Source organism: Panthera onca, chromosome D2 (genome assembly GCF_046562875.1).
Source record: "Panthera onca isolate mPanOnc1 chromosome D2, mPanOnc1 haplotype 2, whole genome shotgun sequence".
In the NCBI taxonomy this organism is placed as follows: domain Eukaryota; kingdom Metazoa; phylum Chordata; class Mammalia; order Carnivora; family Felidae; genus Panthera; species Panthera onca.
This window is the reverse complement of record NC_138349.1, coordinates 19,471,532-19,495,363: the sequence shown is the minus strand read 5'-3', so window position 1 is coordinate 19,495,363 and position 23,832 is coordinate 19,471,532. Positions and strand designations below refer to the sequence as shown.

At 51.3% G+C, this 23,832-nt stretch overlaps 1 long non-coding RNA gene across 1 annotated transcript; it reads left to right on the top strand.

The window, feature by feature from the left end:
* The first annotated feature begins 4,562 nt into the window (after positions 1-4,562).
* LOC132684900 (uncharacterized) lies at positions 4,563-23,355 on the top strand. The gene is made up of 5 exons (XR_009612861.3): positions 4,563-4,811; positions 7,600-7,712; positions 8,095-8,223; positions 22,100-22,189; positions 23,250-23,355. It is a non-coding gene; the product is annotated as an uncharacterized LOC132684900 (long non-coding RNA).
* The last annotated feature ends 477 nt before the right edge of the window (positions 23,356-23,832 follow it).

Below are 23,832 nucleotides of genomic sequence, written 5' to 3'. Positions count from 1 at the left end.
ATGATGAGCCCATCATGGGCTCTGCTTCATTTACTCTCCCTGCAAAACCTATGAGGTAGATACTATTTTTATCTCCATTTTACAGGTGAAGAAACTGAGTCTCAGAGGGCAAGTGCTTTGCTCAAGGTTAACAAGTGGTGGAGAAGCATCATACCCGGCTTTATCAGGTTCCAGGGTCTGTACTCTTAACCTCAGAGCCTTGCCAAAATTACATGGACACTGTAGAATGCTCCCAGCTGTGAAGTCTCTACCTAAAGTGTGCTATATACACAAAGTATGGGATGTAGCCCAAGTGTGTGGATACACACAAAGTGTTACATACTGCAAAGTGTCTGTATGCCCTAAAGTGTGTATATACCTCAAAGCGTGGGTATACCTTAAAGTGTGGAATATACTTCAAAATGTGTATCGCACCTCACAGTGTGATAATATGCAACATGTGTTCCAACATGTGGGCCCTCTGTGTATGGCCCAGAGTGTGGCATATGCACAAAGTGTAGTATAAACACCGGAAAAAACCCCACATATTGGTTGGTGGCTTGAACTGTCTGGCCAAAGGCACGGATCCTTCCTATTGTGTTTCTGTAGTATTGAGTTCCACTCTGCTGTCTAGGAGGGCTTAAGATCCTCACCCTACGGTTCTGGTTATGTGACTTTGAAGCTGGAAGGGCTTTTAGAGATTCAGGAACCCAATCCCTCGTCTTCAAAGAGGAAGTGACTTGCTCAGCGTCTCACAGTTCTGGGTGACAGGTCTCTGCACCCAGGCTGCCTCATTCAGATAGGAACAGCCGAGCAGTGTGGAGTGGTTCTGTGCGTATGTATAATCAGATGAGGCGCTGATGGAGAGCCACTCATGGGCGAGCTGGTCTGAGGCAGTCAAGGGACAGGTCACGGTTTAGGAGGGTGGAGTTGTAAGGCCAGCCACCTCTCACACATGTGCACACAAGGGCAAGGGTGTGTGTGTGGGGGTGGGAGAGCAGAGAGCTCTGGGAAGCGATCTGGGCCCTGAGGGGCCTGGGAGAGGGAAAACAGTGGTTCCGAGGGGTCTTTGTTAAAGGTGGGAAGTTCCTGCCATCACCAGGCCTTCTGAGCTGCAGAGAGAAGAGTGGGCAGGCCCTTGGCTCCTTGCCCAGGGGCTTCATAAGCCATGGCCTTTGGCACCAAGGCTGGCTGCCTGGTCTGGAGCTGGATCCTGCTCCCCACCCGCACTCAGCCTGTCTCTTCCCTACCACCGCCCCCCCCCCAACTCCAGGGCACCTATCGCCCCAAAGGCAAACAATGCCAGACAATAGGCCACCCTGGCAGGCCCTCAGGAACTGGGCTGTGTGTCCCAGACAAAGGGACAGATATAAACACTGCTGCTGTTGACTGTCTATTCTGCTGTTTGCCCTGCCCTCACCCCCAGGTGCCCTGCTCCCTGGTAAAGGGGGAAGTGTGAGCAATAGTGCCACGCAGTGCAGGCCTCTGGTGTCACCCCACATCCTCATTCCAGCGGCGGAGAAGCCTCCAAGATGGATAGGGCTGGGGAAAATAGGGGAAACAGGGCTTGGGTGCTGGGGTTTTGAGTTCCTGATGGACATCCCTGATGGCTCACCGCAGAGGGCTCAAGCAACAGTCTGCAGAGGTCTGGGGTGGGGAGGGGATCTGAGGAGGTGAAAGGGCTCCGCACAGAGATCTTAGCGGAAAGATCAGGAGATGACTCACCCCACAGCTTTCTGTCTGCATCTGATCCTGACTATCCGGGCCCAGAGAATCTGTCTTTGTGGCCGCCTCTCCTATTTTATGTAACTTTGGTTGAGGTATCAAAACCCACCGGCTTTTGGGTCTGAAGTCTGTCTTGCCAGATTTACTCCTGTGAGGTGCCTTGAGTTGGGGAAGGGTAGTGCCCTGTGTGAGCCTGGACACAAGCACAGCCTTCTCCCCCCAAGGCTTTGTTCATGGTCAGTTTCTGCTACACTAACGGGCTGGAGAGAATGGGAAGCGCTTGGGCTCTCCCTCTCTGTGAGTCTATAATCGAATCAGAGTTTGAGAGCCAGAAATGTCCTCCTGCATCTTCAGCCCCCACGTTGTGCTGTTCAGGGACCTGAGACCCTGACAAGCTGATCGACAGTGTGACATCACAGTCCCTCCAGCAGATCCTCCCGGCTGTCTGTCCGATCACAGATATTCAGCATGAATTCTTTTCCGTGGTTCGATAAGGGAGTTGCTGATAAACCCCAGACACCCCTCTGTGCCTGCTGTGTGCTGAGCAGCACGCCAGGCACCGCAAGGCGGTTCTCTTTCTTTCCATGCATGGGTCCTGCAGAGCCTGGCACTTGTCTCTGTGGGAGGCAGTGGAAATTAGGGTCTTCCCTGCACTCTAGAAGCCTTAAGGCCGTGTGGGGAGACAGGAAGTGCCTGCGGGAAGCATCAAGTAGCCATTCGGCAGTGACAGTGTGGCGGGGGGCAGTGGATGTGTGCGCCCACCAAGGGCATTGGGCATCTATCTGTGCCAGGTGTGTGCAGCGAGGGAGAGGACACTGTGCCTGGGAGCTCAGGGGGTAGGATGTGGGAGGCAGGGTGTCAGGACTTTGGCTGAGTGAGGAGGGGCATGAGCTCCTGTCCCCATTTGAGTATACCTGTCAGGAAGCCTGCCTCCCCACCTCAAGGAGAGTAGCCGGATCCCGGTCTCCAGGCCCCTGCCCTTGCCGGAGTCAGCAGCCCATATAGGGCGTGGCGGTCAGGCCTCTGCCCTGGGCCCCGCCGCCCCTCGCAGTGGACCTGGGAGTCTGGGATGAAGGAAGGGGAGTCTTCCGCAGCACGGGGTGTGCCTGGGAGGGAAGCCATGTGAAGGCACCAAGCACAATCACAAACACCAGGGTTTGTTTTGAAAATAACATTGATCTCTTTGATTTCCAGAAATCCTGGGGTTTAGAGTTAAGTACAAAAATGGAACAGAGTCTGTTGGAAGGAACCTGGACCTGAGCATTAGGAGGCCTGGGTTCTAGTGCCACCTTTGCCTTTTACTAGTGGTGTGACCTGTGACCTTGGGCAGAGCCCTTTCTGAGCCCCCGTTTCTTCACTTTTTTTTTTTCATTTATAAAATGAAGAAGGTTGGTCTAGGTCAGTGTTACTTAAATGTGTGTTCCATGGAGTTTATGTAACTACAAAATCTCAATCTCTCTCCCTCTTTTTTCCTTCCTCTCTCACATATTTACCATCTGTCTCTCTGTCCATCTTTCTGTCTGTCAACTATCAGTGAAATACTGGGTTGCATGACCTTTAGCAGGAAACTTTTCTTCAGGTCCTGTCAGAGCCTTGGGATTCTCTGAGAGGAGATCATATGGTGGGTTGTGTTTCGCAAACTCCCTGGACTGCAGAATTCTATTTTTCAAAGAGCAGCTCGGTGAATCATGTTCACTGGAACACTTGTTGGGTACTGTTAGCCTAAGAAATCACACTGGGCTTTTCTGTTGATCTCTTTTAAGATTCTAGAAAATGCTGGCTTTACTTTTTCTGTCCTGCTTTTAGGTGAGGCACACGGGGCCGGGAGCAAGCCATAGGTTTTCCTTGGGGACGCTGGGGACTCTATAAGAGCCGTGAGTCTCACTGAGGCTTGGGGTGGAAGTGAGAGTTTGGTGTGAATCTCAAATGTGGCCTCTACCTCTGTGTATGTGTGCCCATGTGAGTAGTGTGTGTGTGTGTATGCAGTGTGAATGGCTATGTGTCCATGTGCGAGAGTGTACATGAATGTATTTGTGTGTGCACGTGTCTCTGTGTGCAAACAGGTTAAAAACCTCTTTCACAGGGATATTTTGCTCACCAGGACCTGGGGTGGAAGCATCGGGGGAGTTGAGGACAAATGTGTATGTAGTGGAAGAAGAGGTCACACAGAGAATTAAAGGGGAGTGTAGTGTGTCATTGATTCTCATAACAATTAGCCCCTCTCCAACTTGTGGTTTGTCTCCTCCTCCTCCTCACCGCCCCCCCCCCCCGCCCCCCCATGCTGGAATGTGGATTCCCTACCAGGGTAATGGAGCTGAGCTAGAAGGAGGACAGGATGATGGAATGTGGACGTTAAAAAAAATTTTTTTTAGTGTTTATTTATTTTTGAGAGAGAGAGAAAGAGTGTGAGTGTGCAAGTAGGGCAGGGGCAGAGAGGGGTGGAGGGTGGGGACAGAGGATCCAAAGCAGGCTTTGTCCTGACAACAGTGAGCCTGATATGGGGCTCGAATTCGGGAACTGGGAGGTCATGACCCGAACCTGGAGTCGGACGCTCAACCGACTGAGCCACCCAGATGTCCTGGACTGTGGACATTTGGGAGAGGCCAACACTGGTTCTCTAGCAGGTGTTCTTTAATTTTTTAAATTAATTTTTAAAAGTTTTTACATTTGAGAGAGCGTGCACGCATGTGCGCAGGCACCTGAGTGGGGGGGGGGAGAGAGAGAGAGAGAGAGAGAGAGAATCCTAAGCAGGTTCCTTTCTGTCATTGCACAGCCCCAGGTGGCGGGGGGGCGGGGCTTGATCTCCCGAAGAAGCGCGAGATCACGATCCGGAGCTGAAATCGAAAGTCCCACGCTTAACTGCCTGAGTCACCCGGGGGCCCCTCTACCAGCTGTTTTTTTTTTTTTTTTTTTTTTTTTTTTTTTTTAGCCGCCGGGCTCTCCTGTTCTCCGTGGAAGGGGGAATTTATTTCATTACAGGGAGTTCTGGAGGGTGTGGGAGGCCAAGCTGGAGTGGGCTTTAAGGCTCTTTCCAGCTGTTCGAAGGCAGGAACTTGGGGCCTCTTTGGAATCTATATCTGAGCTAAAGAAGATGGCGCACAGAGAAGGTGAGTAAAGAGAGATTGAAAGGGGTCTATTTACAAGGTGCAGGCAAGGGGAACCCACAAGCGGTGCTGAAGGACCTTGGGAGTGCACAGTGGGAGCTGTTAGCACCCTCTACCCAAAGGGGTGAGGGGAGGGAGATGTTACCAAAACCATTAGAACCGCAGTTCTGGGGCCCCCCGTCCCCCGCAGCCACGGTCAAAGCTTGTCTGGACGGGGTGGGGGAACCCCGAGAATCAGTACCTTCCCCGCTCTCACTCCCACACCCGAATGGCTGCCCTTAGCCGCAACACAGAGAGCACGGAAGAAAGTAAGGGTGAGGGAGCGGCTCCTGGGGACAGCCTTCCAGGGCTTGGAAGAGGGTGGACGAGGGCAGGGGCTGTAGCCAGAGGGGAAAATCAGGAATAGCTAGTGTAGGACCCGACACCTGAGAACGGCCAAGTGCCACCACTTCGGGGAACAGACTGGAAGGAGGCCAGCTGCTCGGTTCCTTCAGTGTGGCCGTGGGCTAGCAGCTTGGGTCACTGGGCGGCTCTAGAAGAATAACACAGGTCCTCTTTCCGTCCACTCTGTGTTGGGGTTGTTACGAATATGACAGAGTGTGTATGCATACAGACACCCAGACGTATGTGCGCGCGCACACACAGACACACACACACACACACACGCACCCATCCTCCCCGCCTGCTGGTGAGTCAGGTGAGAGACGGCCCTAGGGAACCCGAGGAGCTGGCTGTTGACCAGATTTCTCTAGGCTCTCCTCATGTCTGTGACTTGGTCCCCACATAGGAGGCCAAGAAGCAGACTCTGAGCTGCCCAGCAGTGGTGAGCCATGAGGCAGGGCCTGGTGAGGAGGGGTCGGTGGTCACACCTGTCCGTGGGGTACACTCGGGATTGTGTGGGTCCTTACTCAGCACCTGTGAGTACCCCATAGCCTTCCTTCTTGGAAGATACTCACTGAACGATTCTTTTTTATGCCCAGGCCCCAGAGAAGGCACGGAGTTTTAGTGAATGATAGATTCCTTTCTTCATGCATTCACGTATTTATTTAACAACTCTGTTTGGGAGCTGTCCCCAGACTAGTCTCACTGATCTTGCTCTGTTTGTGCTCAGTGCTGTGGTGAACAGGATGAGGGGCTTTGCTCTGCCAGACTTCTTTAGGGAGGAGACAGATCTAAGCGGGCAGCCGGGAGTGGTTAAGGAGGGTGATGGGGTTGGGGGTGCAGTGAGTGGTGGGACCTCACTGCCAGGGGGCCTGGCCTGGGCTAAGGCATCAGAGGAGGGTCCCTGGAGAGGTGACAGCAGGATGAGAACGGAGGAATGGGCGAGAATGGGTCTGGCAAAGATGGTGGGGGTGAGAGGGGAAGCCTCGTATGTTCCAGCTACCAGACAAAGTCCACTTCGGTGGGACTGCGTGTGAGAGGCCGAAAGGCGAGTGGAGAAGCGGGAGAGGGCAGGGCCCCTCATAGAGCCACCTGGAAAGATTTGTCCTGAGGTCAGTGGGGGGCCACTGGAGGGATTTTAGGGAGAAGAGGAGCACAATCAGATTTTGTTTTAAAATGTTGATTTATTTCTGAGAGAGCGTGCGTGGGGGAGGGGCAGAGAGAGAGTGGAGACAGGATCCAAAGTGGACTCTGAGCTGTCAGCACAGAGCCCGATGCAGGGCTCGAACTCACAAACCGTGAGATCATGACCTGAGCCAAAGTTGGACACTTAATGGACTGAGCCACCCAGGAGCCTCCAGATTTTTTGTTTGTTTGTTTGGAACGATCATTCTGACTGCACCTGGAGGCTAGTGGGGGGGAGCCGGGCAGTAACCCAGAAGTGACAGTGGTCTGACCAGGGTGCTGACAGGACACTCGGGAAGCCAGGGCTCCTGCCTCCCCCACGGTTGCCCAAGGGCAGTGCCAGCCTCTGTGCAGACCGAGATACTGGGATTTCAGAGGGACCCTTGCTTGTGAAGTGCACCTCCGATCCCCCCACTCCCATCGTGGATTTCTCTGTCTTTAGAGAGTGGTTCCTGGGCTCAGAGCTTCCTGCTCACGGTTCCGTGAAATCACCCCTCGGAGGGTGAACTCAGTTGCCTCGGTGCTGCGTAGAGGCCTCGTCTCTGGCTGGCTGGCTGTGAGGCCTCATCTGCACCCTCCCGTTTCTGAACCTTGGCTGCCTGGTGTGTACCACAGGCCAGGGAGGAAAGCACGCAGGCCGTGTGCACTGCCCAGCTGCTGAAGCCTAGGTTGTAATGTGAGCTCAGATGAGGGCCGGGCAGGCATCCGGCACCCCAGGGATTCTGCTTGGAGTCCAGATAAAGCCCCAACACTGGGGCTGGCCCTGCTGGCTGCTGGGCCTGGCTTGTGCAGGCGTCTCCGGGAGAAAAGCCTTCTGTTTGCAAGGAGTTTGGGGAACTTGTGATTCGACCCCCCTGTCTGCTCTGCCTGCCCCAAGAACTCTCAGCTACAAACTCACTGCTCCTGGGGGGGTCTTTTCCTAGATCTTCCACTTTGTTTGCTTGAAACCCAGTGCTTACGCTTTCAACATTTCCTTGCTTGGGAGGGATCTGTCTCTCTCAGGAGTTCCCAGAGAGGGTGCCAGGTCTTGGTGGGAATGGGCTGGTGTCCCTGAGAAGGGCATTTTATTTTTATTTTATTTTATTTTATTTTATTTTATTTTATTTTATTTTTTTTAAGTTTACGTATTTATTTTGAGAGAGAGGGAGAGAGCACGCGTGTGCACCAGTGGGGGAGGGGCAGAGAGAGTACGAGAGAGCATCCTGAGCAGGCTCTGTGTGGACAGATCGACACAAGGCTCCATCCCACAAACCTCGAGATCATGACCTAAGCCGAAATCAAGAGTTGGAAGCTTAACCGACTGAATCACCCAGGTGCCCCGAGAAGGGCATTTTAAAGGTAAGACTCTGGGGTTGGAAAGATGTGATTCCGATCCTGGTTCCATCACGTAGCTTTGAATGGAACCCTGCAAAGACGATCGAGCCTCTTTTTTTTTTATTGTAACCTGGAGATCATGGTTGCTGGTGTTTGGGTGGGTTACCCAGGTCAGTGCCTGGCAGAGGCTGGAGGCTCGTGTGTGCCAGCCTTTCCCACTTCAGTGGGAGCTGGAGGCTTGTTCTTGGCTCGTGAAGCCGCTCTGGGCTGGGCCGCGCAGCGCTGGCCAGTTTGGAGGCGGCGGGGGGTGGGGGGGTTCGGCGAGCAGCCTGCACTTAGAGCCAGTGTTTTAGGGTGACTTGTGACAAAGATTTGACCTCTCAGGCTCTTAACTCTCTCTTTCCAGCCTTCAATAGAGCGAGAAAGTGGGACCGGATGAACTCTGAGGACCAGGCGAGACCCAGGATGACCACAAAGGTCTGTAGCGAGGCGGCCCCGAAAGCAAGGTCTCCCGGCTCCCCTTGTTGTACCGCAGGTGAATTTTACTGTCTCCTGATTCTAACACTCTTGTTTCTGCTCCGTAACTCCTCAGGCGATTCTCCACGTAGAACGGTCTGCACACTCTCCCCCCGGCTGCCTCGCAAAATCACACCCAAACTTGAAAGCCAAGCTACGCCACAACTTTCTAATTTTAATAGAGGAAAGAGCCTGAGGTTTGGCATCAATTTTTCCAGGGCTTATACCTTGGGTCTGAGTCCCTGCCAACTTCCCTCCTTGTCCCCGAAGGTGGCAGATGCCCACATGGGGCTGCATGGTGAGGGGCTCCGTGTGCTGCAGAGAGGGGCTTCCTACCTCCTCCTCCAGGCACTGTGGGAGGAGCTTTTCACCTTTCTACTCGTTCAAACGGGTTTGGAGCCAAGGGTTCGTGTCTTCACAACTCTACTGTGCCCGCTTCGTAGGGAACTCTTGGTCAGAAGAGCTTCAGGCGTAAAGCAAGAGGGGAACGTGAGAGACGTAGACATTTTGCTTTTGGAAAGAAGACATCTCCCCTTCCAGCACTCCCCACCTGCCTCCCCCCTTGCCTGCATGGTCTCCCAAGGTCTCCGGCAGCCGGGAAAGAGGAGCTTGGTTGTTGGTGTTAGATGGACATGGCTAGCACCGTAGCTCCATTCCTGGCTGTCTCTGTGACCTTGGACAGGGTGTTTCATTTTCCAGGGTTTCAGTGTCCTTTTCTGAAAAAGGGGTAAGACATTACCTGTTTCCACAGTGTCATGGCTGCAGGGCTGTCATGTCGTATCCACATGTTTGTCATGTTTTATCCCTGAGAGTGTGAGTTCCACCAGGCGAAGGGCTCGGTTTCCTGCTGAGTCCCAAGCTCTTCCAGCCCATAGTTGGTGTCCAATAGACCTTTGTCAGATGGATGAGTGAATGACACTTAATGTGATGGGGTGCGTCAAGGCAGTAGGTGGGACCATCGGGCACCATGCTGACACACGGAATCGTGGGTGCAGAGGTGAATACATAGTGTCAGGAATGAAATAGGCACACCCTCTGTGTGACCCTCCCTCACAGGCATGCCTGCTGGGTAGGATGGAGCGGATTATGTTCTTGGAGAACAGGGGCAACAGTCTTTTGGGGAAGAGCCTGTCTCCAGCTTGATGAAGTTCTCTCTCCTCAAGGTCGTTAAGCAGAGGTGGATCTGGTAAAAGGGTTCCTTCTCTGGGCTAAGGCTGAATCAACTGAGATCTTTGGGTTTTCTGACCTCCCAAGAGCTACAGTTCTGCTTGGTGCCTGAAATGACTAGAGAATGAAGGCAGGTACGCCAGGGTGTGTGGACAGACCTGAAGGGTGTAGACTCTGGGGCCTGAGGGTCATGGAGGGACCTCCAGAGAGAACACCTTTGTGCAGAGCCTTGTGGGATGGAGGTGTGTGTGTATATATATGGCGTATGCTATATAGATACAACTATATATGGTATATGGTATATGGTATATATGATATGTATACATCTCGTATCCAGTGGGATAAGTGATTGGGGATGTGGAAAGGGTTTCAGCTTTTAAACCCAGAGAGATGATATATTTAGTCAGGGTTCTCCAGAGAAACAGAACCAACAGGATGTGTGCATGTATACGTTTTTCTCTCTATATCATCTCTCTCTTTTCTTTCTCTCTCTCTCTGTTTTATCTCTCTCTCTTTCTCCATATGTATGTATGTATGAATGTATTTATGCATGTATGTATCATTTATCATATGGATTTATTTTAGAGAATTGGCTGACACATTTGTGGAGGCTGGCAATTCCAAAATTTGCAGGGTAGGCTGGCGGGCTGGAAGCCCCAGGAAGAGATGTAGTTTGAGTCCAAAGGTAGTCTGCTGGCAGAATTCCCTCTTGCTTGGGGGAGGTCAGTCTTTCTCTGTTGAGGCCCTCAACTGACTGGATGAGGCCCACCACATTATGGCAGGCTAACTGCTTTACTCAAAGTCTACTGATCTAAATGTTAATCTCATCTAAAAATGCCTTCACAGAAACATCTTGAGCAATGTTTGACCAAGTATCTGGGGCTAGCCAGATAGCCAAGTTGACCGTCATAAAATTAACCATCACAAATGGGTTTAAAACAAAACTCTGATCTAGACGTTTGTACTCAGAACAGTGAAGTTGGGGGAGGGGCAGGTGTTCCTGTGCCAGCTGTTAGTTAGCCCATGTACGAAAGGTGGTTTCAGCTCAGTAAGACTGGCCCTGATTCAATGGGGAAGGACAAGAAAGGGGTCAGAAGTAATCAGTTTATGTGATTCAGTGTTTCACAGTCACATTCATGGCGATCCCCTGTGTGTACAAGAGCACACCCCAGCCTTTATTTTGCTCTCTGGATGACTCAACTTCATGCTACTCCCTGTGGAGACTGTGAGGGGAGAGCCTCAAAGTCAGGGGCACTTTGTGCATGCGTGAGTAGCCACTTCTGGGTTACTATTACGTGGCTTGGACCTGGCAGGGTTTGGGCCTTCTGATCACTCTCATTGATCTTCACGCAGCCCTGGGATGAACTCACTGTTCACGGTATTGGTCCTGAACCACTCACTGCAATTCACCTGCCCAACACTGTCACGTCTTACTCTTGATTGTCCAGGTGACCAATGTGGTCACTCGTTTTGTCATTTTTAAATTTGTTTTGTTTTGGATTTGGCACATGCTGTTGTCTTCTGAGCCTTGGATGTTCTTGAAAATGTTGATGATGATGATACTTGCTCAGTAATGGTGATGACTGCTCTCTGTCCCAGCAACGCATAAGAGAACGTCTTGGACGTGCCTCTCTGACCCGGTCCCTAGGAGGGTGACAGGCATGACTCATACTCTGCTGATCACAGCTTTGCAGATGAGGCCTGCACGGCCCTCATGGGGGAGGACCATGGTAACAGTGGAGGGGGGCAGTAGATACAGGGTAATCTTTGCTAGGTATCACCTCCAAGTTCTTTATGGGGTTGGACACTTTGTTTGACCTTCTTCGTATCCCCGGCTTTCCCAGCGCACTCCCAGGAATCTCTCTACACTGGAGCAGAGAGAACGAAGGTGATGGTTTCTATTTGTAGCTCACCAAGGTCATGTGTATGATGATGTCAACATGTGAAAATTGATCTATTTATTATAAATCCTGTGGTGAACATTTGTGGTTTGCCTCCCCAGACCCCATTTCCTCCTCTGCTTCCCCCCACCCCAGTCTGTGTTTGGATACTTCCCTCTTACCACTCTTAGTCTGCAGGGTTGGTGTGGGGCTCCAAGGTAGTCATAGGAGCTAAGCCCAGACCTGTAGGCTACAGTGTATGTCCTACCCTAACTGCAGTGACCAGGTCATTGTCTTAGTCCATTCAGTCCCCTGCTACATAGACTATGATACTATACACAGCGTGGCTTATAAACAACAGAGATTTATTTCTCACAGTTCTTGGGGCTGGGAAGTTCAAGATCAGGGTGCCAGCATGGTTGAGTGAGGACCGTCTTCCATGTTGAAGACTTTGTTTTATCCTCGTATGGCAGATGGGGCAAGGAACTCTCCGAGGTCTCTTTTATAAGAAGATTGTCTTCTTACAATTTGATTTATAATGGGATTTTCTAATCCCATTCATGAGGGCTCTACCCTCATGACCTAAGCACCTCCCATTGGCCCTACCTCCTGTGAAGGCCCCACCTCCCCTACCATCACAATGGGGGGTTAGGATTTCAACATACAAATTTTGAGGGGGACATGAACATTCAGATGATGGCAGTTATGGTCCCATCCTTGAATTAGTCAGAACCAGTGAGATGCCAGAAGGCGTTTGCTGGAATTGTTGGGAGAGAGGTAGGTGTACTTTTTGACTGGACCTGTTGAGTCCATCTGTCACCTGGGAGGGACCATGGTAGTTAGAAGAGCTCTGAAAGAGATGGAGCCTTGATGGTACCAATTTAGCCCTTAATTCAGATGTGTGTGAAATAAGACTTAACCTCTAGATTAAAAAAAAAAAATTTCATTTGGCTTAAAGTGACAGATTTTTCTGTTACTTGCAACCAACAAAAACCTAATGGATATAGCCCTGTGACCTTTGGGTCAAAATCACCTCATCCATATTCTCAAAGGTTGCATGACTTTGAAGTGAGTTTACTTGTTTTGTTTTACTTCTTTTGTAGGTGCCACTTGGTCCTTATGTTCTGATCAATTCTGCAGTTCCAACTGTGTTGACACTGCTCTTTGTTTTCAACAGCCTTACGTAGTTCTTTGAACTTGTGTGGAGGCCATCATTTCAAATTCAGAGATTCATAGCCCACATGCTATGGGAGCCTACAGACCACGTATATAGGGCTAGTGGGTACAACTCCTCAGATGAGTTGGGAGGAGCTGTCATTCATTGATTCCTGGAATTCTTTTATGCTGTGAGTAGGAGGCAGAAGACTCCTGGTCACCTGGACTTCCAGTTCTGGGGTCGAGTTTACCCTTCATGTGTTTCTGATGAGGACAGAACAGTTGTTCTCACAGCAGTTTCCTGCCTGAGCAAATTGTCTGACACAGTCATCATTACCAAAAGCAATCAAGTTCATGGCCCAAATCCCAACTGTCCCCAAACAGGAGCTGTTGTCACTCTGATTTATTTCATGGCTAAACCTTCCAGGAACTGGGTTTAGAGATTGTTGAAATGTGGATGCATTTTGTTGTTGTTGTTGTTGAGTTTTGGGGATATTCTTCTTTGATCTGGTTGGCAAAATGAAACCATATGAGCTAAGAGCGTGGGTGGTTTGGGCTTCTAGCTTCCTGTACTTACGTTCTGCCTCTTTACACACTTGTGTAGATGTGAGCCTTCGAAACTGTGCATTGGAGATTGGGCATGAATCTTATAAGTGTCCTTTTATGTCTGTAAATCGGTTGTGTGTAATGTGAGTCCAGTGAGAAATTAAAGAGTGTTGTGGTCAAGAGTATGTACTCTGTGCTCCTTATAAGTGACGCCATACCAGAAAGAGAAAAGTCTGAAGTCCACGTTCATTCATCTTGTCTTTCCGAGACAAGCTGGGGTGTCACCAGCTCCACCCATTCCTCTATGTTTCTATCCCCCCACTTATGATCTTTCCAGACTGCTTAATTCTACCACCTAGTGGGATGAATCCTAGATCTTTATCTTGCCATGTTATTTGAGGTGGTGGTGGTGGTGGGGTCTATGTATGCCTTTCCTTTCTCTCCAACTAACCTGAAATGGCTGGGTGGGTCAAGGCTGTGCCTTATTTCTCTACAAAGCAACCTCTCCTGCCCCCACCTGGCATCTATCACAGTGCCCTGCATAAAGAGGGTATTTGGTATGGCTTTGTTGACCCTAGGATCTTTTCTGCCATGGGGATAGGTGAGGGTCAATGAGTGTGAAGAAAGAGCCTGAGGAGAGCAGTTAGATGTGGGAGGGGAGGTGTAGGTCGGGTGGCCGAAAGAGAAGGGAAGTGGTCAGTGACAGAAGGAAGTTAACTCCTCCGCCATTGTCTAGTCTGTGTTAATGTGCCCCATTGGCTGCACTGAGCCCCGAGTAAAGTGAGCCTGGGCTTGTAACTTGAAGTGAAGCTGGGGACATGGATGCAAAAGTGACCACAGCCTCGTAAACAAGGTGAATTGACCTGCCGATGTGGTACACTTCCCCTAGGCCAGTCCTATTAGTGGTCTGTGTCCTAAACCATGAAGTGTGAGTAACATGGCAGGGCTACGGGCCACAGAGCAGTGGACAAAGGGCTTGCCCTTGCCCTTCTTGGGCAGAGAGTGTGGAAGGCATCTGGAATTGGTCCCTGACCCTCCATCATCTGCAGCCTTATCATAAAGATCTCATGAGCACAGAGATCTTGTAGATCCCAGCCCTGTTTCCAAAGCAGCTGCATTAAAATGGGACTTCATCCCTCTACTACCTCTGCCCCAGTGTGACCAATAGTCCCCCTCTGGGAGCCACCCTTCACCCTTAGGCCCTGTGCTCGATTGTTGACCAGGGAAGAACAAGAGGAATAGCCCTGCCCTCCTCCTCCAATCTGAGATGGCCTGGAGGGTTCTCTTAGATGCTGGATCCCAGACTCGCCTACGTGCACGTGTGTATGTCGTGTGAGAGACACAGAGCAAGAGAGGGTGACTTAAAGTTGAACAGGAATAGGGGCCAGTCACAGGCAGAAAGTCACAGGGAGCACTTCCTCTGTCTCTGCTGTCCTAGGCCCAGCCCTGGGGATGGTGACTCTCCTGGCACAAGATGTCCTGAGCAGGAGAGAAGCACAGAGGGCCCAGGCACTTGGAGGGCTCCTCCCTTCCAGCAGTGAGCAGTGTGCTTCAGGGAGAGAAGCCCATGAATGACAGCTTTTCCTTGCTTACCAAGTGTGTGGCCTTAAACAGGCAGCCGGGCCTTGGCTTCTGAGCCGAGCCCCAGGCTCTGTGAGAGGCCCCGGTGCCCCCACTTACTATCCCCATGACTTGGGCACATCATCTCCCTTTGCTTTGTCTCAGCTTCCTCATCTGTAAACTCGGTATCCTACCATCACCCCTGCAGGTAAGTCAGATGCGACGGTGAATGGGGCAGCACTTTGCAAACCGTAATGTTCCTGCCACAAAGCAGGTGATAGACCACAGGGACCCCATGCTGCGGTGCTGGGGCTCTGCAGAGGACATGGGGACAGGGAAGGCTGCTCTGAGGAAGGCAGTCTGGTCCACATAGGAGTCTTGAATCTTTGTCCCTTTGCAGTGGGCCATGAGAAATCAGGAGCTCAGCTGGGCTTTGGGGCAGTGAGTGTAGGTGGCTGCAGTGGATGGAAAAACAGGCAGAGGGACCTTGTCTCTTGTTGCTTCCAATTTATCTAGTCACTTGCTCCTCTTCTCAGAGCTGAGTCCTTCCTAAACTGCAGCAGGAACCATGGGGGCCCTAGGACCTTCAAGTGTGAAATTTTTATGGAGGTGGTGCTTGGGGACTCGGGAAGAAAAGCAGCCCTCTGGCATTGTCTCAGTCTTGGCCGCCCCTAAAAATACGATGTGATGCAGCTAATGAGAAAGCACGACAGGCCTGGCTCAGCATGACCTAATATAGCCTGGCATTCAAGCCCGAACCAGGACGTAAATGGGGACTTGAAATTGAAAACACAAGATGTCTCCAATGGGATGGCAGGGAGCCCGCTGTGATCTTGATGGCAGGGCACACAAAGGGGGTCTGAGTAGAGGTCCCTGGAGGCTCTGCTGGGTTTACTGGTGTGAATGGGGTTGGGACTCAGTGGAGAGCACCCGCCTGCAGCCTCTTGCCTACTTTTTGGCGAGTGGGTCAGCATCAGGTTGATCAGCCCAGTTAACTCTTGTGGGGAGTAGTGATGGGCTCTGTGCCACCAGGTTATAAACTCCATCACGCCAACCCTTTAGAGAGCAGCACAGACCAGCCCCCCGCTGCTCTCTGGCCCTGTAGACACCCCAGCTAGCCTGGTTTTTGCCCTACATTAAATCTCTGAGAGACTCTGGCACAGCCCTCGGACAGTGGGCCACCTTGGACAGTGGATCGAAGCTAGCCTCCAGTGTAGAAACATCATGGCGGCAACACCAAAGTCTTGTTCTTCCTCTTCCTCCCTCCTTCTGCATTGACATGGTCCCACCGCTCAGCCTTGAAGCCAGAGGGCTCAGTGTGGCTCTGCGCTGACTTGTGATTCGGGCCTGGGGAAGGGGAATGGGGTAAAACATGGCAGGGAAGAAGCAAGGCTTTGAGTGACCGACTCACCCTGTTTGCCCAAGACTCCTGGTTTTGACGCTGAAATTTTTCCTAAATTTCAGGAAACCTCTCAGGCCCATGGAAGCCAGGATGGTTGGTTATCCTACTGCATCACCTCTCCCCCTCCCCAAACCTGCTCATCATAGGAGCCCAGCGTACCCTCGGCACTGGTGTCCTATGTGACTCACCTAAGGTCATGGGGCTGCCAGCTGGCAGAGCAAGGACTTGAATCCAGGGCCCCTGACTACAAGTTCAGGGCTCTTTGCACCGCCCCCTCCCCTGCCCCCTGCTTTTCTCACGTCACTTGTGAGCTCTCTCCAAAGATCTTGGCCAAGGCCTTTCCCTAGGATGGAAGTGATGGTGAAACAGCAGAAGGAGGGAACAGAGAAGAACTGGTCACCCTGAGGGAAGGGGTCAAAGGCTCAGGGCTAGAGGACCCCAAGAGGGGAAGGACTCAATCTCTGCCCTTAGGAATTTGACACTCTGGTTGGAAAGGTGCAGCGGGCTTGCCCGTGGGTGCCTGGCCCACATGCCACTCGAGGACACCTCTGCACACCTACCAGGAAACAATAGATAAAGGGTGTGGCTTCCCAAGATTGCATTACTCTCCCTTAAAGATTATTTGTTCAACAAATATTGATTGAATATCTGTTCTTAAACATGTTGTTCAGTCTGTCTGGAACACACTCTTCCCCTCCTTCCTCCTTTATCTCTGCCTCATCCCCACACCCAATTCCATCCATTCCTCAGCCCTTAGTTTAATAGATAGTATTTATTGAACACTTAGTCTGAAGCATGTTGTACTATATAACTCATATAATCCCCATGAAAACTGTATGAAGCTGTTGCACCCATTTCATAGATGAGGAAACTGAGTGGTTAACTGGCTTGCCCAGGGATACACAGACCTTAACTGTTAGGCTGGAGTACAGTCTGGCTGATGCTCTCCATGGAAGGAACGCTTTCCTGATCCCTGCCTTCCTGCTTCCAGAGCCTCCGTGGTTATTCCCTGTTGGAACACTCATCAAGGAGCTATGCAATGCCTCCTGTCCTTGTCTGTTTCCCCCCTGGGACAGTTCCTGAAGGGCTGGAATCCTTCTTGCTTTATCCCAAGGTCTAGGCATTTAAAAGGAGCCTAGGGGTGCCCGGGTGGCTCAGTCGGTTGAGCGTCCAACTCTTGATTTCAGCTCAGGTCATGATCCCAGGGTCATGGGATCAAGCTCCATGTTGGGTACTGTGCTTAGTGTGGAGCATGCTTAAGATTCTCTCTCTCTCTCTCTCTCTCTCTCTCTCTCTCTCTGTCTCTTTCTCTGCCCCTTCCCCACTCTCAAATTAAAAAAAAAACGATCCTAGTAAATACCTGTTGAATGAATAAATGCATGAGTTGATGGATGAATGAATGATTTCCTTCAGTGGCTGAAGGAGCTCTGAGGCTGAGGTTCTCAGCGAAGGCTTTTGTTCTGTCACTGTGGGGCACCACACACTGGCGGTGCTGAGCCAGGGGATGCTTGATGTCCCAGGATAAACATGACCCTCCTTTCTGGAGTAAGATTGGGGAGGAAACTGATTTTTAAATGCTAACACAAAGTTGGCTTTTTTTTTTTGTAGGGGATATTTTCATGAATTTTTGGGATAAGACTGAGATTTGGAGGAAATTTTGTGCTGTGGTAGCCTCTATAGGCAGGTCTCAGATCTGACCCTCCCACCTCATTGTAATTTCTCCTCTGCTGTTGGGGGTGCTTTGGCAAAAAACTTTGGAAAATGCTGCTTAGGGGAGTAGCTAGAACCCAGGGCACAGGGGCCCCTTGACTCCATGTGGGGGGAATGGCGGTGTTCTGGGGAGGGGCTTGGCCAGGAGCAGAGGCCTGAGATTGAAATAGGCTCCAACTCTCTGCTCCCAGGGCCTGGTGAGCAGACAGACTGTGAATGGCTTTGGCTTTGAGTGCGCCAATATCTGTTGAAATAAATGCTTCATAGCCACATCCTGAAGTGCCACTACAGCCTCTTGGAAAACCTCACACTATTTTTAGTCCCTGTAGCTCAAGAAAATGCCTTCTCTTTTCCTCCCCACAAGCCAATTCATTGTTGATTTTGCCCGGGTCTTAAAACCCCGTTCTCCTTTTTAGCTATAAGTGAAACCATCAGCAGTCGGGTTGAATTTCCTGTCCCTTTCTATTTTCATATCTTGTGTTACTTGTTCACGTGGGAAAAATCCAGCCATCTCCCCATGTTGGGCCCTGTGCAACCTGGCTTCGCATGTAGCCGTGTGATTGCACTGAGTCACGGGGTGGGGGGGGGGCACACGTGAACGATGGAGCATCAGGACTTAGGGTTCAAGGAGCCTGAAGGTGGCATGACTGGGGCTTGACACAGCGCTTGTTTATCTCATAAAGTGTCTCCAAGGAGAAGAGGAGGAACCGGGGCCTTCCAGGCTGCGAGGAGTGAAAGGGGTGCCTTTCTCCCTCGGAAGAATTCGCTCTGATTCAACAAGAACACTAGGAGACGCTGGGCGGTCATGGTCCTTTGCAGTTTATGAAGGCTTTTTTTGCACTGTTTATATGTCCATTACTATGAGAGGGAAACGAACAGAACACTGTGGGAAAACAGACGATGGAGGGGCAGATTCCTTGTGGGGGTCAGGGAAGACTTCACAGGGGAAGGGACATACAGGGCTGGGTCTAAAAAAAAAGAAGAAAGGGAGAGATGTTCCAGGGAACATCACCGGCAGTCGCAAGGAGCTCTAAAAGAACATGTATTGATAAGACTGGGGAGAAGAGTTGACCCTGAATTTGAAGGGCCACATGTGTTGTTGCCGGCGGTGGGGAGCTGGTGTCTATTTTGTAGGAAGTTCACAGTGGAAGCTGAGCAGAGGCCAGAGCATTCTGGAACGTGTAGGGCTCTGTGCTGGGCACAGCGTATTGGACTCCTGTATAAGACCATTGACCTGTTATTTTATTTTATTTATTTTTTTTTAAATTTTTTTAACGTTTATTTATTTTTGAGACAGAGAGAGACAGAGCATGAACGGGGGAGGGTCAGAGAGAGAGGGAGACACAGAATCTGAAACAGGCTCCAGGCTCTGAGCTGTTGGCACAGAGCCTGACGTGGGGCTCGAACTCACGGACTGTCAGATCGTGACCTGAGCCGAAGTCGGACGCTCAACCGACTGAGCCACCCAGGTGCCCCTGACCTGTTATTTTAAAGGTCTTATGACTACAGAGTGGGCAGGTAGGGGTAAGGAAATTTAATTTAATCCCCAAATAGGGGACAGAACAGGTGCCACCCCTCCTTCATCCCATGCCCGTAGCAGGTACTACTAACCAATCACAGGATCATCCTCATCCCACAATTGAGGAAACAGATAGAGGTGGAAAGGTGGGCCCAGGGCTCCACCAGATAGGAAACAACAGAGCCAGGACTGCTGTCCACAAAGAGAGGGGTAGTGACTGACAGGCCCTGGGTTCAGACGAACCTATGTGTGCAAACAGGTTTTTCCATTTACTGGTTGAGTGTCTACATGGTCACTTATCTTCTCTGTGCCACAGTCTCCCCAGCTGTAAAATGGGGATAATAAACTCTCTTTATAGGCTGGCTGGAATGGGATATGTTAAGTGTGAGTTCAGAGCCAGACATGTATTACGTGCTCAATAAATGGCAGCTATTAGTAATATTAATGATACTATTGTTTCTCACTGCTGACATACCGTCTTTCTATATATCTTGCCCAACATTCCGCCCTGTCCTCATTGCAGGGGCCCCGTCTTCTCTATCTTTCAACACGCTAACAAATAGGCTGGGTGGGAAGTTCTTTAAATAGTCATGGTACAGACAGATAGATGCATGCCTGCTTTGATGTCTCTGTTTGATTCTGGGTGGACCAAGAGACCGCTTTGTCCTTTCAGCAGTAAAGGACGAAGAGGAAACACAGCTGCAAGGGGCTGGGATCTGACCTGGGGTTTCTGTGCAATCACTTGGGTTTCTAAGAAGGGAATTATCTCGGGACCTTAGCAATATTAACACGTGGCCAGCCAGGCAGCTGCCCAGAGCCCCATCTGTAAGAGGGGACACCGAAACCCCACTGGAAATGTCATATGATGAGGCATATTTAACAGAGTTGCTTTCAGGGAAAGTCCTATGAATATTGGAAGATTTTTCTGGATAAGCTCTTTAGGATAGGGAGTGTTCTCAATGGTGCACACTGAATATGTAAGATGGTCCCTACACCGGATGGAGACAACTCTCTGGTGAGCTTTCAATTTCCTGGGTACATTTGGGGCCAGAGCTGAATGGTTTAGGGCAGGGGAGGAGAGGCTGAGGACCACCACCTGGGTCCTCCCTGATCTCTTCTGCATTATGGAGGAGTTAGGCTTTTTTTTTTTTTTATGTTTATTTTTGAGAGTTTAGAAAGAGTACAACAGGGAAGGGGCAGAGAGAGGGGGACAGAGGATCCAAAGTGGGCTCTGCACTGACAGCAGGGAGCCCAGTGCGGGGTTTGAACTCACGAACTGTGAGGTCATGATCTGAGCTAAAGTTGGTCGCTTAACCGACTGAGCCACCCAGGTGCCCCGGAGGAGTTAGTGTTTAAGGGGCACCTAAATATTTGCCAGCCTGGGGCAGCCAGCTCTGCTTGGTACCTTCCAGGGCAGCACAGGCCTCAGGGCCCAAGGGACTGCTGTGGGCTCTCGACGGAGGGCCCTCCATGGGAAGCGGGAACCTCCTTCCACCAGGGTTGCAGGGGTCTCTGTCTGGAGCCTGGTCAGAAGCAGGAAAACTGGGAAAGGGGAGGAAAGAGGGGTGCCGGGCACACATTCTCCTGCTTTGATGTCATTCACCGAGCGTGTGCAGCCCCAGCCCGTGCCAGGCAGATGTTGCAGGAAGTGCTGGAGCTCACCTGGTCACGTGAGAAGAAAACAGGCCCCATCAGGAATTCAGGTGGCCCAGGGAAGTGGGCCAGTGAGTGTGTGCCCTGAAGGCCACTGACCCCGAGGCAGAGGCTGAGCCAGTTTCTTGCCAGGATCTGCTTGTAATTTAACAGGCCCAAGGGCTGACCGTGGGCAGGAGGGGTGGCCTGGCCTGGCTCCCCCGCGTGCAAACGCTTCACACTTTACTTCTTGCTGGAACAGCAACCTCCCTGCCACTGTTAAGAACGAGTGATGACTCTAAGTGTCTGGGCCTCCCCATGGGCTACGAGGGCCGTCCAGCTAGCGCTCCTGTTACCTGGACACTCCTAGAGCGAGTGAACCGAGGCCCAGACAACACAGCCAGCACATGCGAAGCCCCTGCTGTGTGTGCCCGGTACCCTATTATTGGCTTGTACTGCACACCATCTTTAATCCTCAGGACAAGCCTGCAGCGTCGGTTGTTAGAGCCCGCATTTCTCCAGAGGAGGAAACTGAGGTTCAGGTTAAGGACTTAGCCCCAGGTTGGCCAGGGACCCTGCCCTGGTCTGGAAAGAGCCTCCCGTGGGGGACCTACAGCTATATCGGTGATGATGGATGAGCCTTCTATCGCATGGAGTGGCCCTGCCTGAGGGGTCCTAGTAGGGTTTGCAGAATCCACCCCTCCTTAGGTCAGAGAACTAGCATGCGTAGTAAGCCCAGCCAGGCGATGGGGTTGTCAGCCTGTTAGGGACCCAATGGGGTTTTGTACACCAAAGTGAGAGGGAAGCAAATACTGGTTATTCACAGTGCCCAGCAAGGAAAGGGGGCGGGGCCCCTTCACACAGCGCCTTGCAGGCTGTTCTCTTCTGGGGATATGGGGGTCTGAAACACCAGGACCATATCTTTCCTTCTGCTTCTTGGGGTGGGGCAGAGGAAGCGGGAGAAGAAAAGGCAGGCCCTGGGCAAGGGTCAAGCACAGAGAAGGGAGGATCAAAAGGCCAACGTGGTATTTGCTTGTCCCATTTGCTTGCCAAAGGCCACGGGGAAGCTGACTGGCAGCTGGGGCACAAAGCCCAAATCGTCCTCAGAACTTAAGTCCTACTGGCATTCTGGAATTCTCCAGGGGGAAAGGGCAGGGGGGAAGGGTTTGGATGGATCCTCACTTCTTTCCTAGCCAAGGGAAGAGTGGCCTTCTTGGGCCAGATAAGGCAGATGGCTACCCTGCCCCCTGCACCCTCCGGGAACCCCAACTAGATGATTTCTTGTTTACATCAGACTTTTTGCAACTCTCTTCTCGTTCTGCAGGCAAAAGCGGAAATTGGAAGGCAAGCCCTGTGATGGCGAGGACTTGAAAATTGCTTCTAATTTCCAAGTGTGTGGCAGAGAGAGAGACAGGTGCGTGATGATTACTGTGCAATTCTGCCGCTTTGTAGGAAAATTAATCCCGAGGTACTTCTTTTAAAAGTACTTTCTCAAGGTTGTGAACTTGATTCTTCTCCACCAACACCTTGTATTTATTTTGAGTACTTCTTGGGGACTTTTACATTAAGCTTTCCTAGCTGGTGCTGCTTGCTTTAGCCTAATGTCAATGTTCGGTTTTATTTTCCTGGGACAAGAATGGCAAATATACCTGATTTTTCATGTGCCACCTCAGCTAAATGGGGGGTGGTGACCCGGAGCTCTGCCTTGGGAAGAAATCTGTGGCTGAGACCAGACTCAGCAGGAAATAGTGCTGTGATCGATTAGTAATACCTACCATGGGCATGGAATAGAGGAACGGTAGCACCTGTTCTCTCCCCTATTTGGGGGTTAAATTTCCTCACCCCTACATGGCCTGTCTATAGCCATAAAACTTTTAAAATAAATGGTTAAGAGGTCCATGGTCTCATACAGGAGTCCGGTATGCTGTGTCTGTCACAGAGCCCTACACACTCCAGAATGCTCTGGCCTCCGTTCGGCTTCCACTGTGAGCTTCCTACAAAATAGACACCAGCTCCCCACTGCCGGCAACAACACATGTGGCCCTTCAAATTCAGGGTCAACTCTTCTCCCCAGTCTTATCAACACATGTTCTTTTAGAGCTCCTTGTCTGGAACATCTCTCCCTTTCTTCTTAACTTTTTAGACCCAGCCCTACAAGTCCCTTCCTCTGCGAAGTCTTCCCTGACCCCCACATGGAATCTGCCCCTCCATCGTCTGTTTTCCCACAGTCTTCTGTTCACCTTCCTGTTATAGAAGTGGCTATAGAAGCAGACAAGTCAAGACACAGCAGGCTGCCGCGTGTTAGCCCATGGGCCGCCACAGGGCGGGGACCGCAGTGTGGCTCTGCAGTGTGGCCCCGCCCCCTTCTCCCAGAAGAGGCTGGGGGAAGGTTTATGGAGGGCGCCAATGTGAGGGTGCAGGAACTCTGGGATGTGTTGGGAAGTGACTTGAATTTTTATCCCCATTTGTTCCAGCCTGCCAAGGACACGGCCTAAGTCACCCTCCTTGTAATGAGAGAAGAGGAGGAAGAGCGGTGATTAAATGTGCTTGATAAAACTTCTCTATTTCGTGTTTGGAATAAAAAAGGGAAGGTTGAGATAAAGCAGTGCTTGTTTGGTGTCGTTCATGACACGGCTGAGCCAGGCAGGGCCAGTGTCTCTAATCCTCCCCTGGTGAGCACAGGGGTGGGGCAGCTGGCACCCAGCTGGGCCGTGGGACAGAGATTGGAAGGGCCTTTGCCACCAGTGGGAGGGTGGCAGTGGTGTCACAGAGGAGAAGCCAGAGCCAAGATGTGAGGGCAGAGCGGGAGGTTTATCAGGTGGGGAGGCCGTTCCGGGCAATGAACGGCATGTGCAGGGTGTGGGGCCCCCTGGCTGGAGCTCCATGCTGAGTAGGGGGGAACGTTCTGCCTCAGTTCTCCTCGGCCGGATCCCGCCTCCAGAAGGCCGAGTCCCACCCTGTGCTCAGCACAGCGCTGGCCACTGTGGGGGAACCAGCGGACTGTTTGTTGTTCTGCTGGTGTGTCTTCCCCTGGGGGCCTGTTGACGCCCTGTGTGT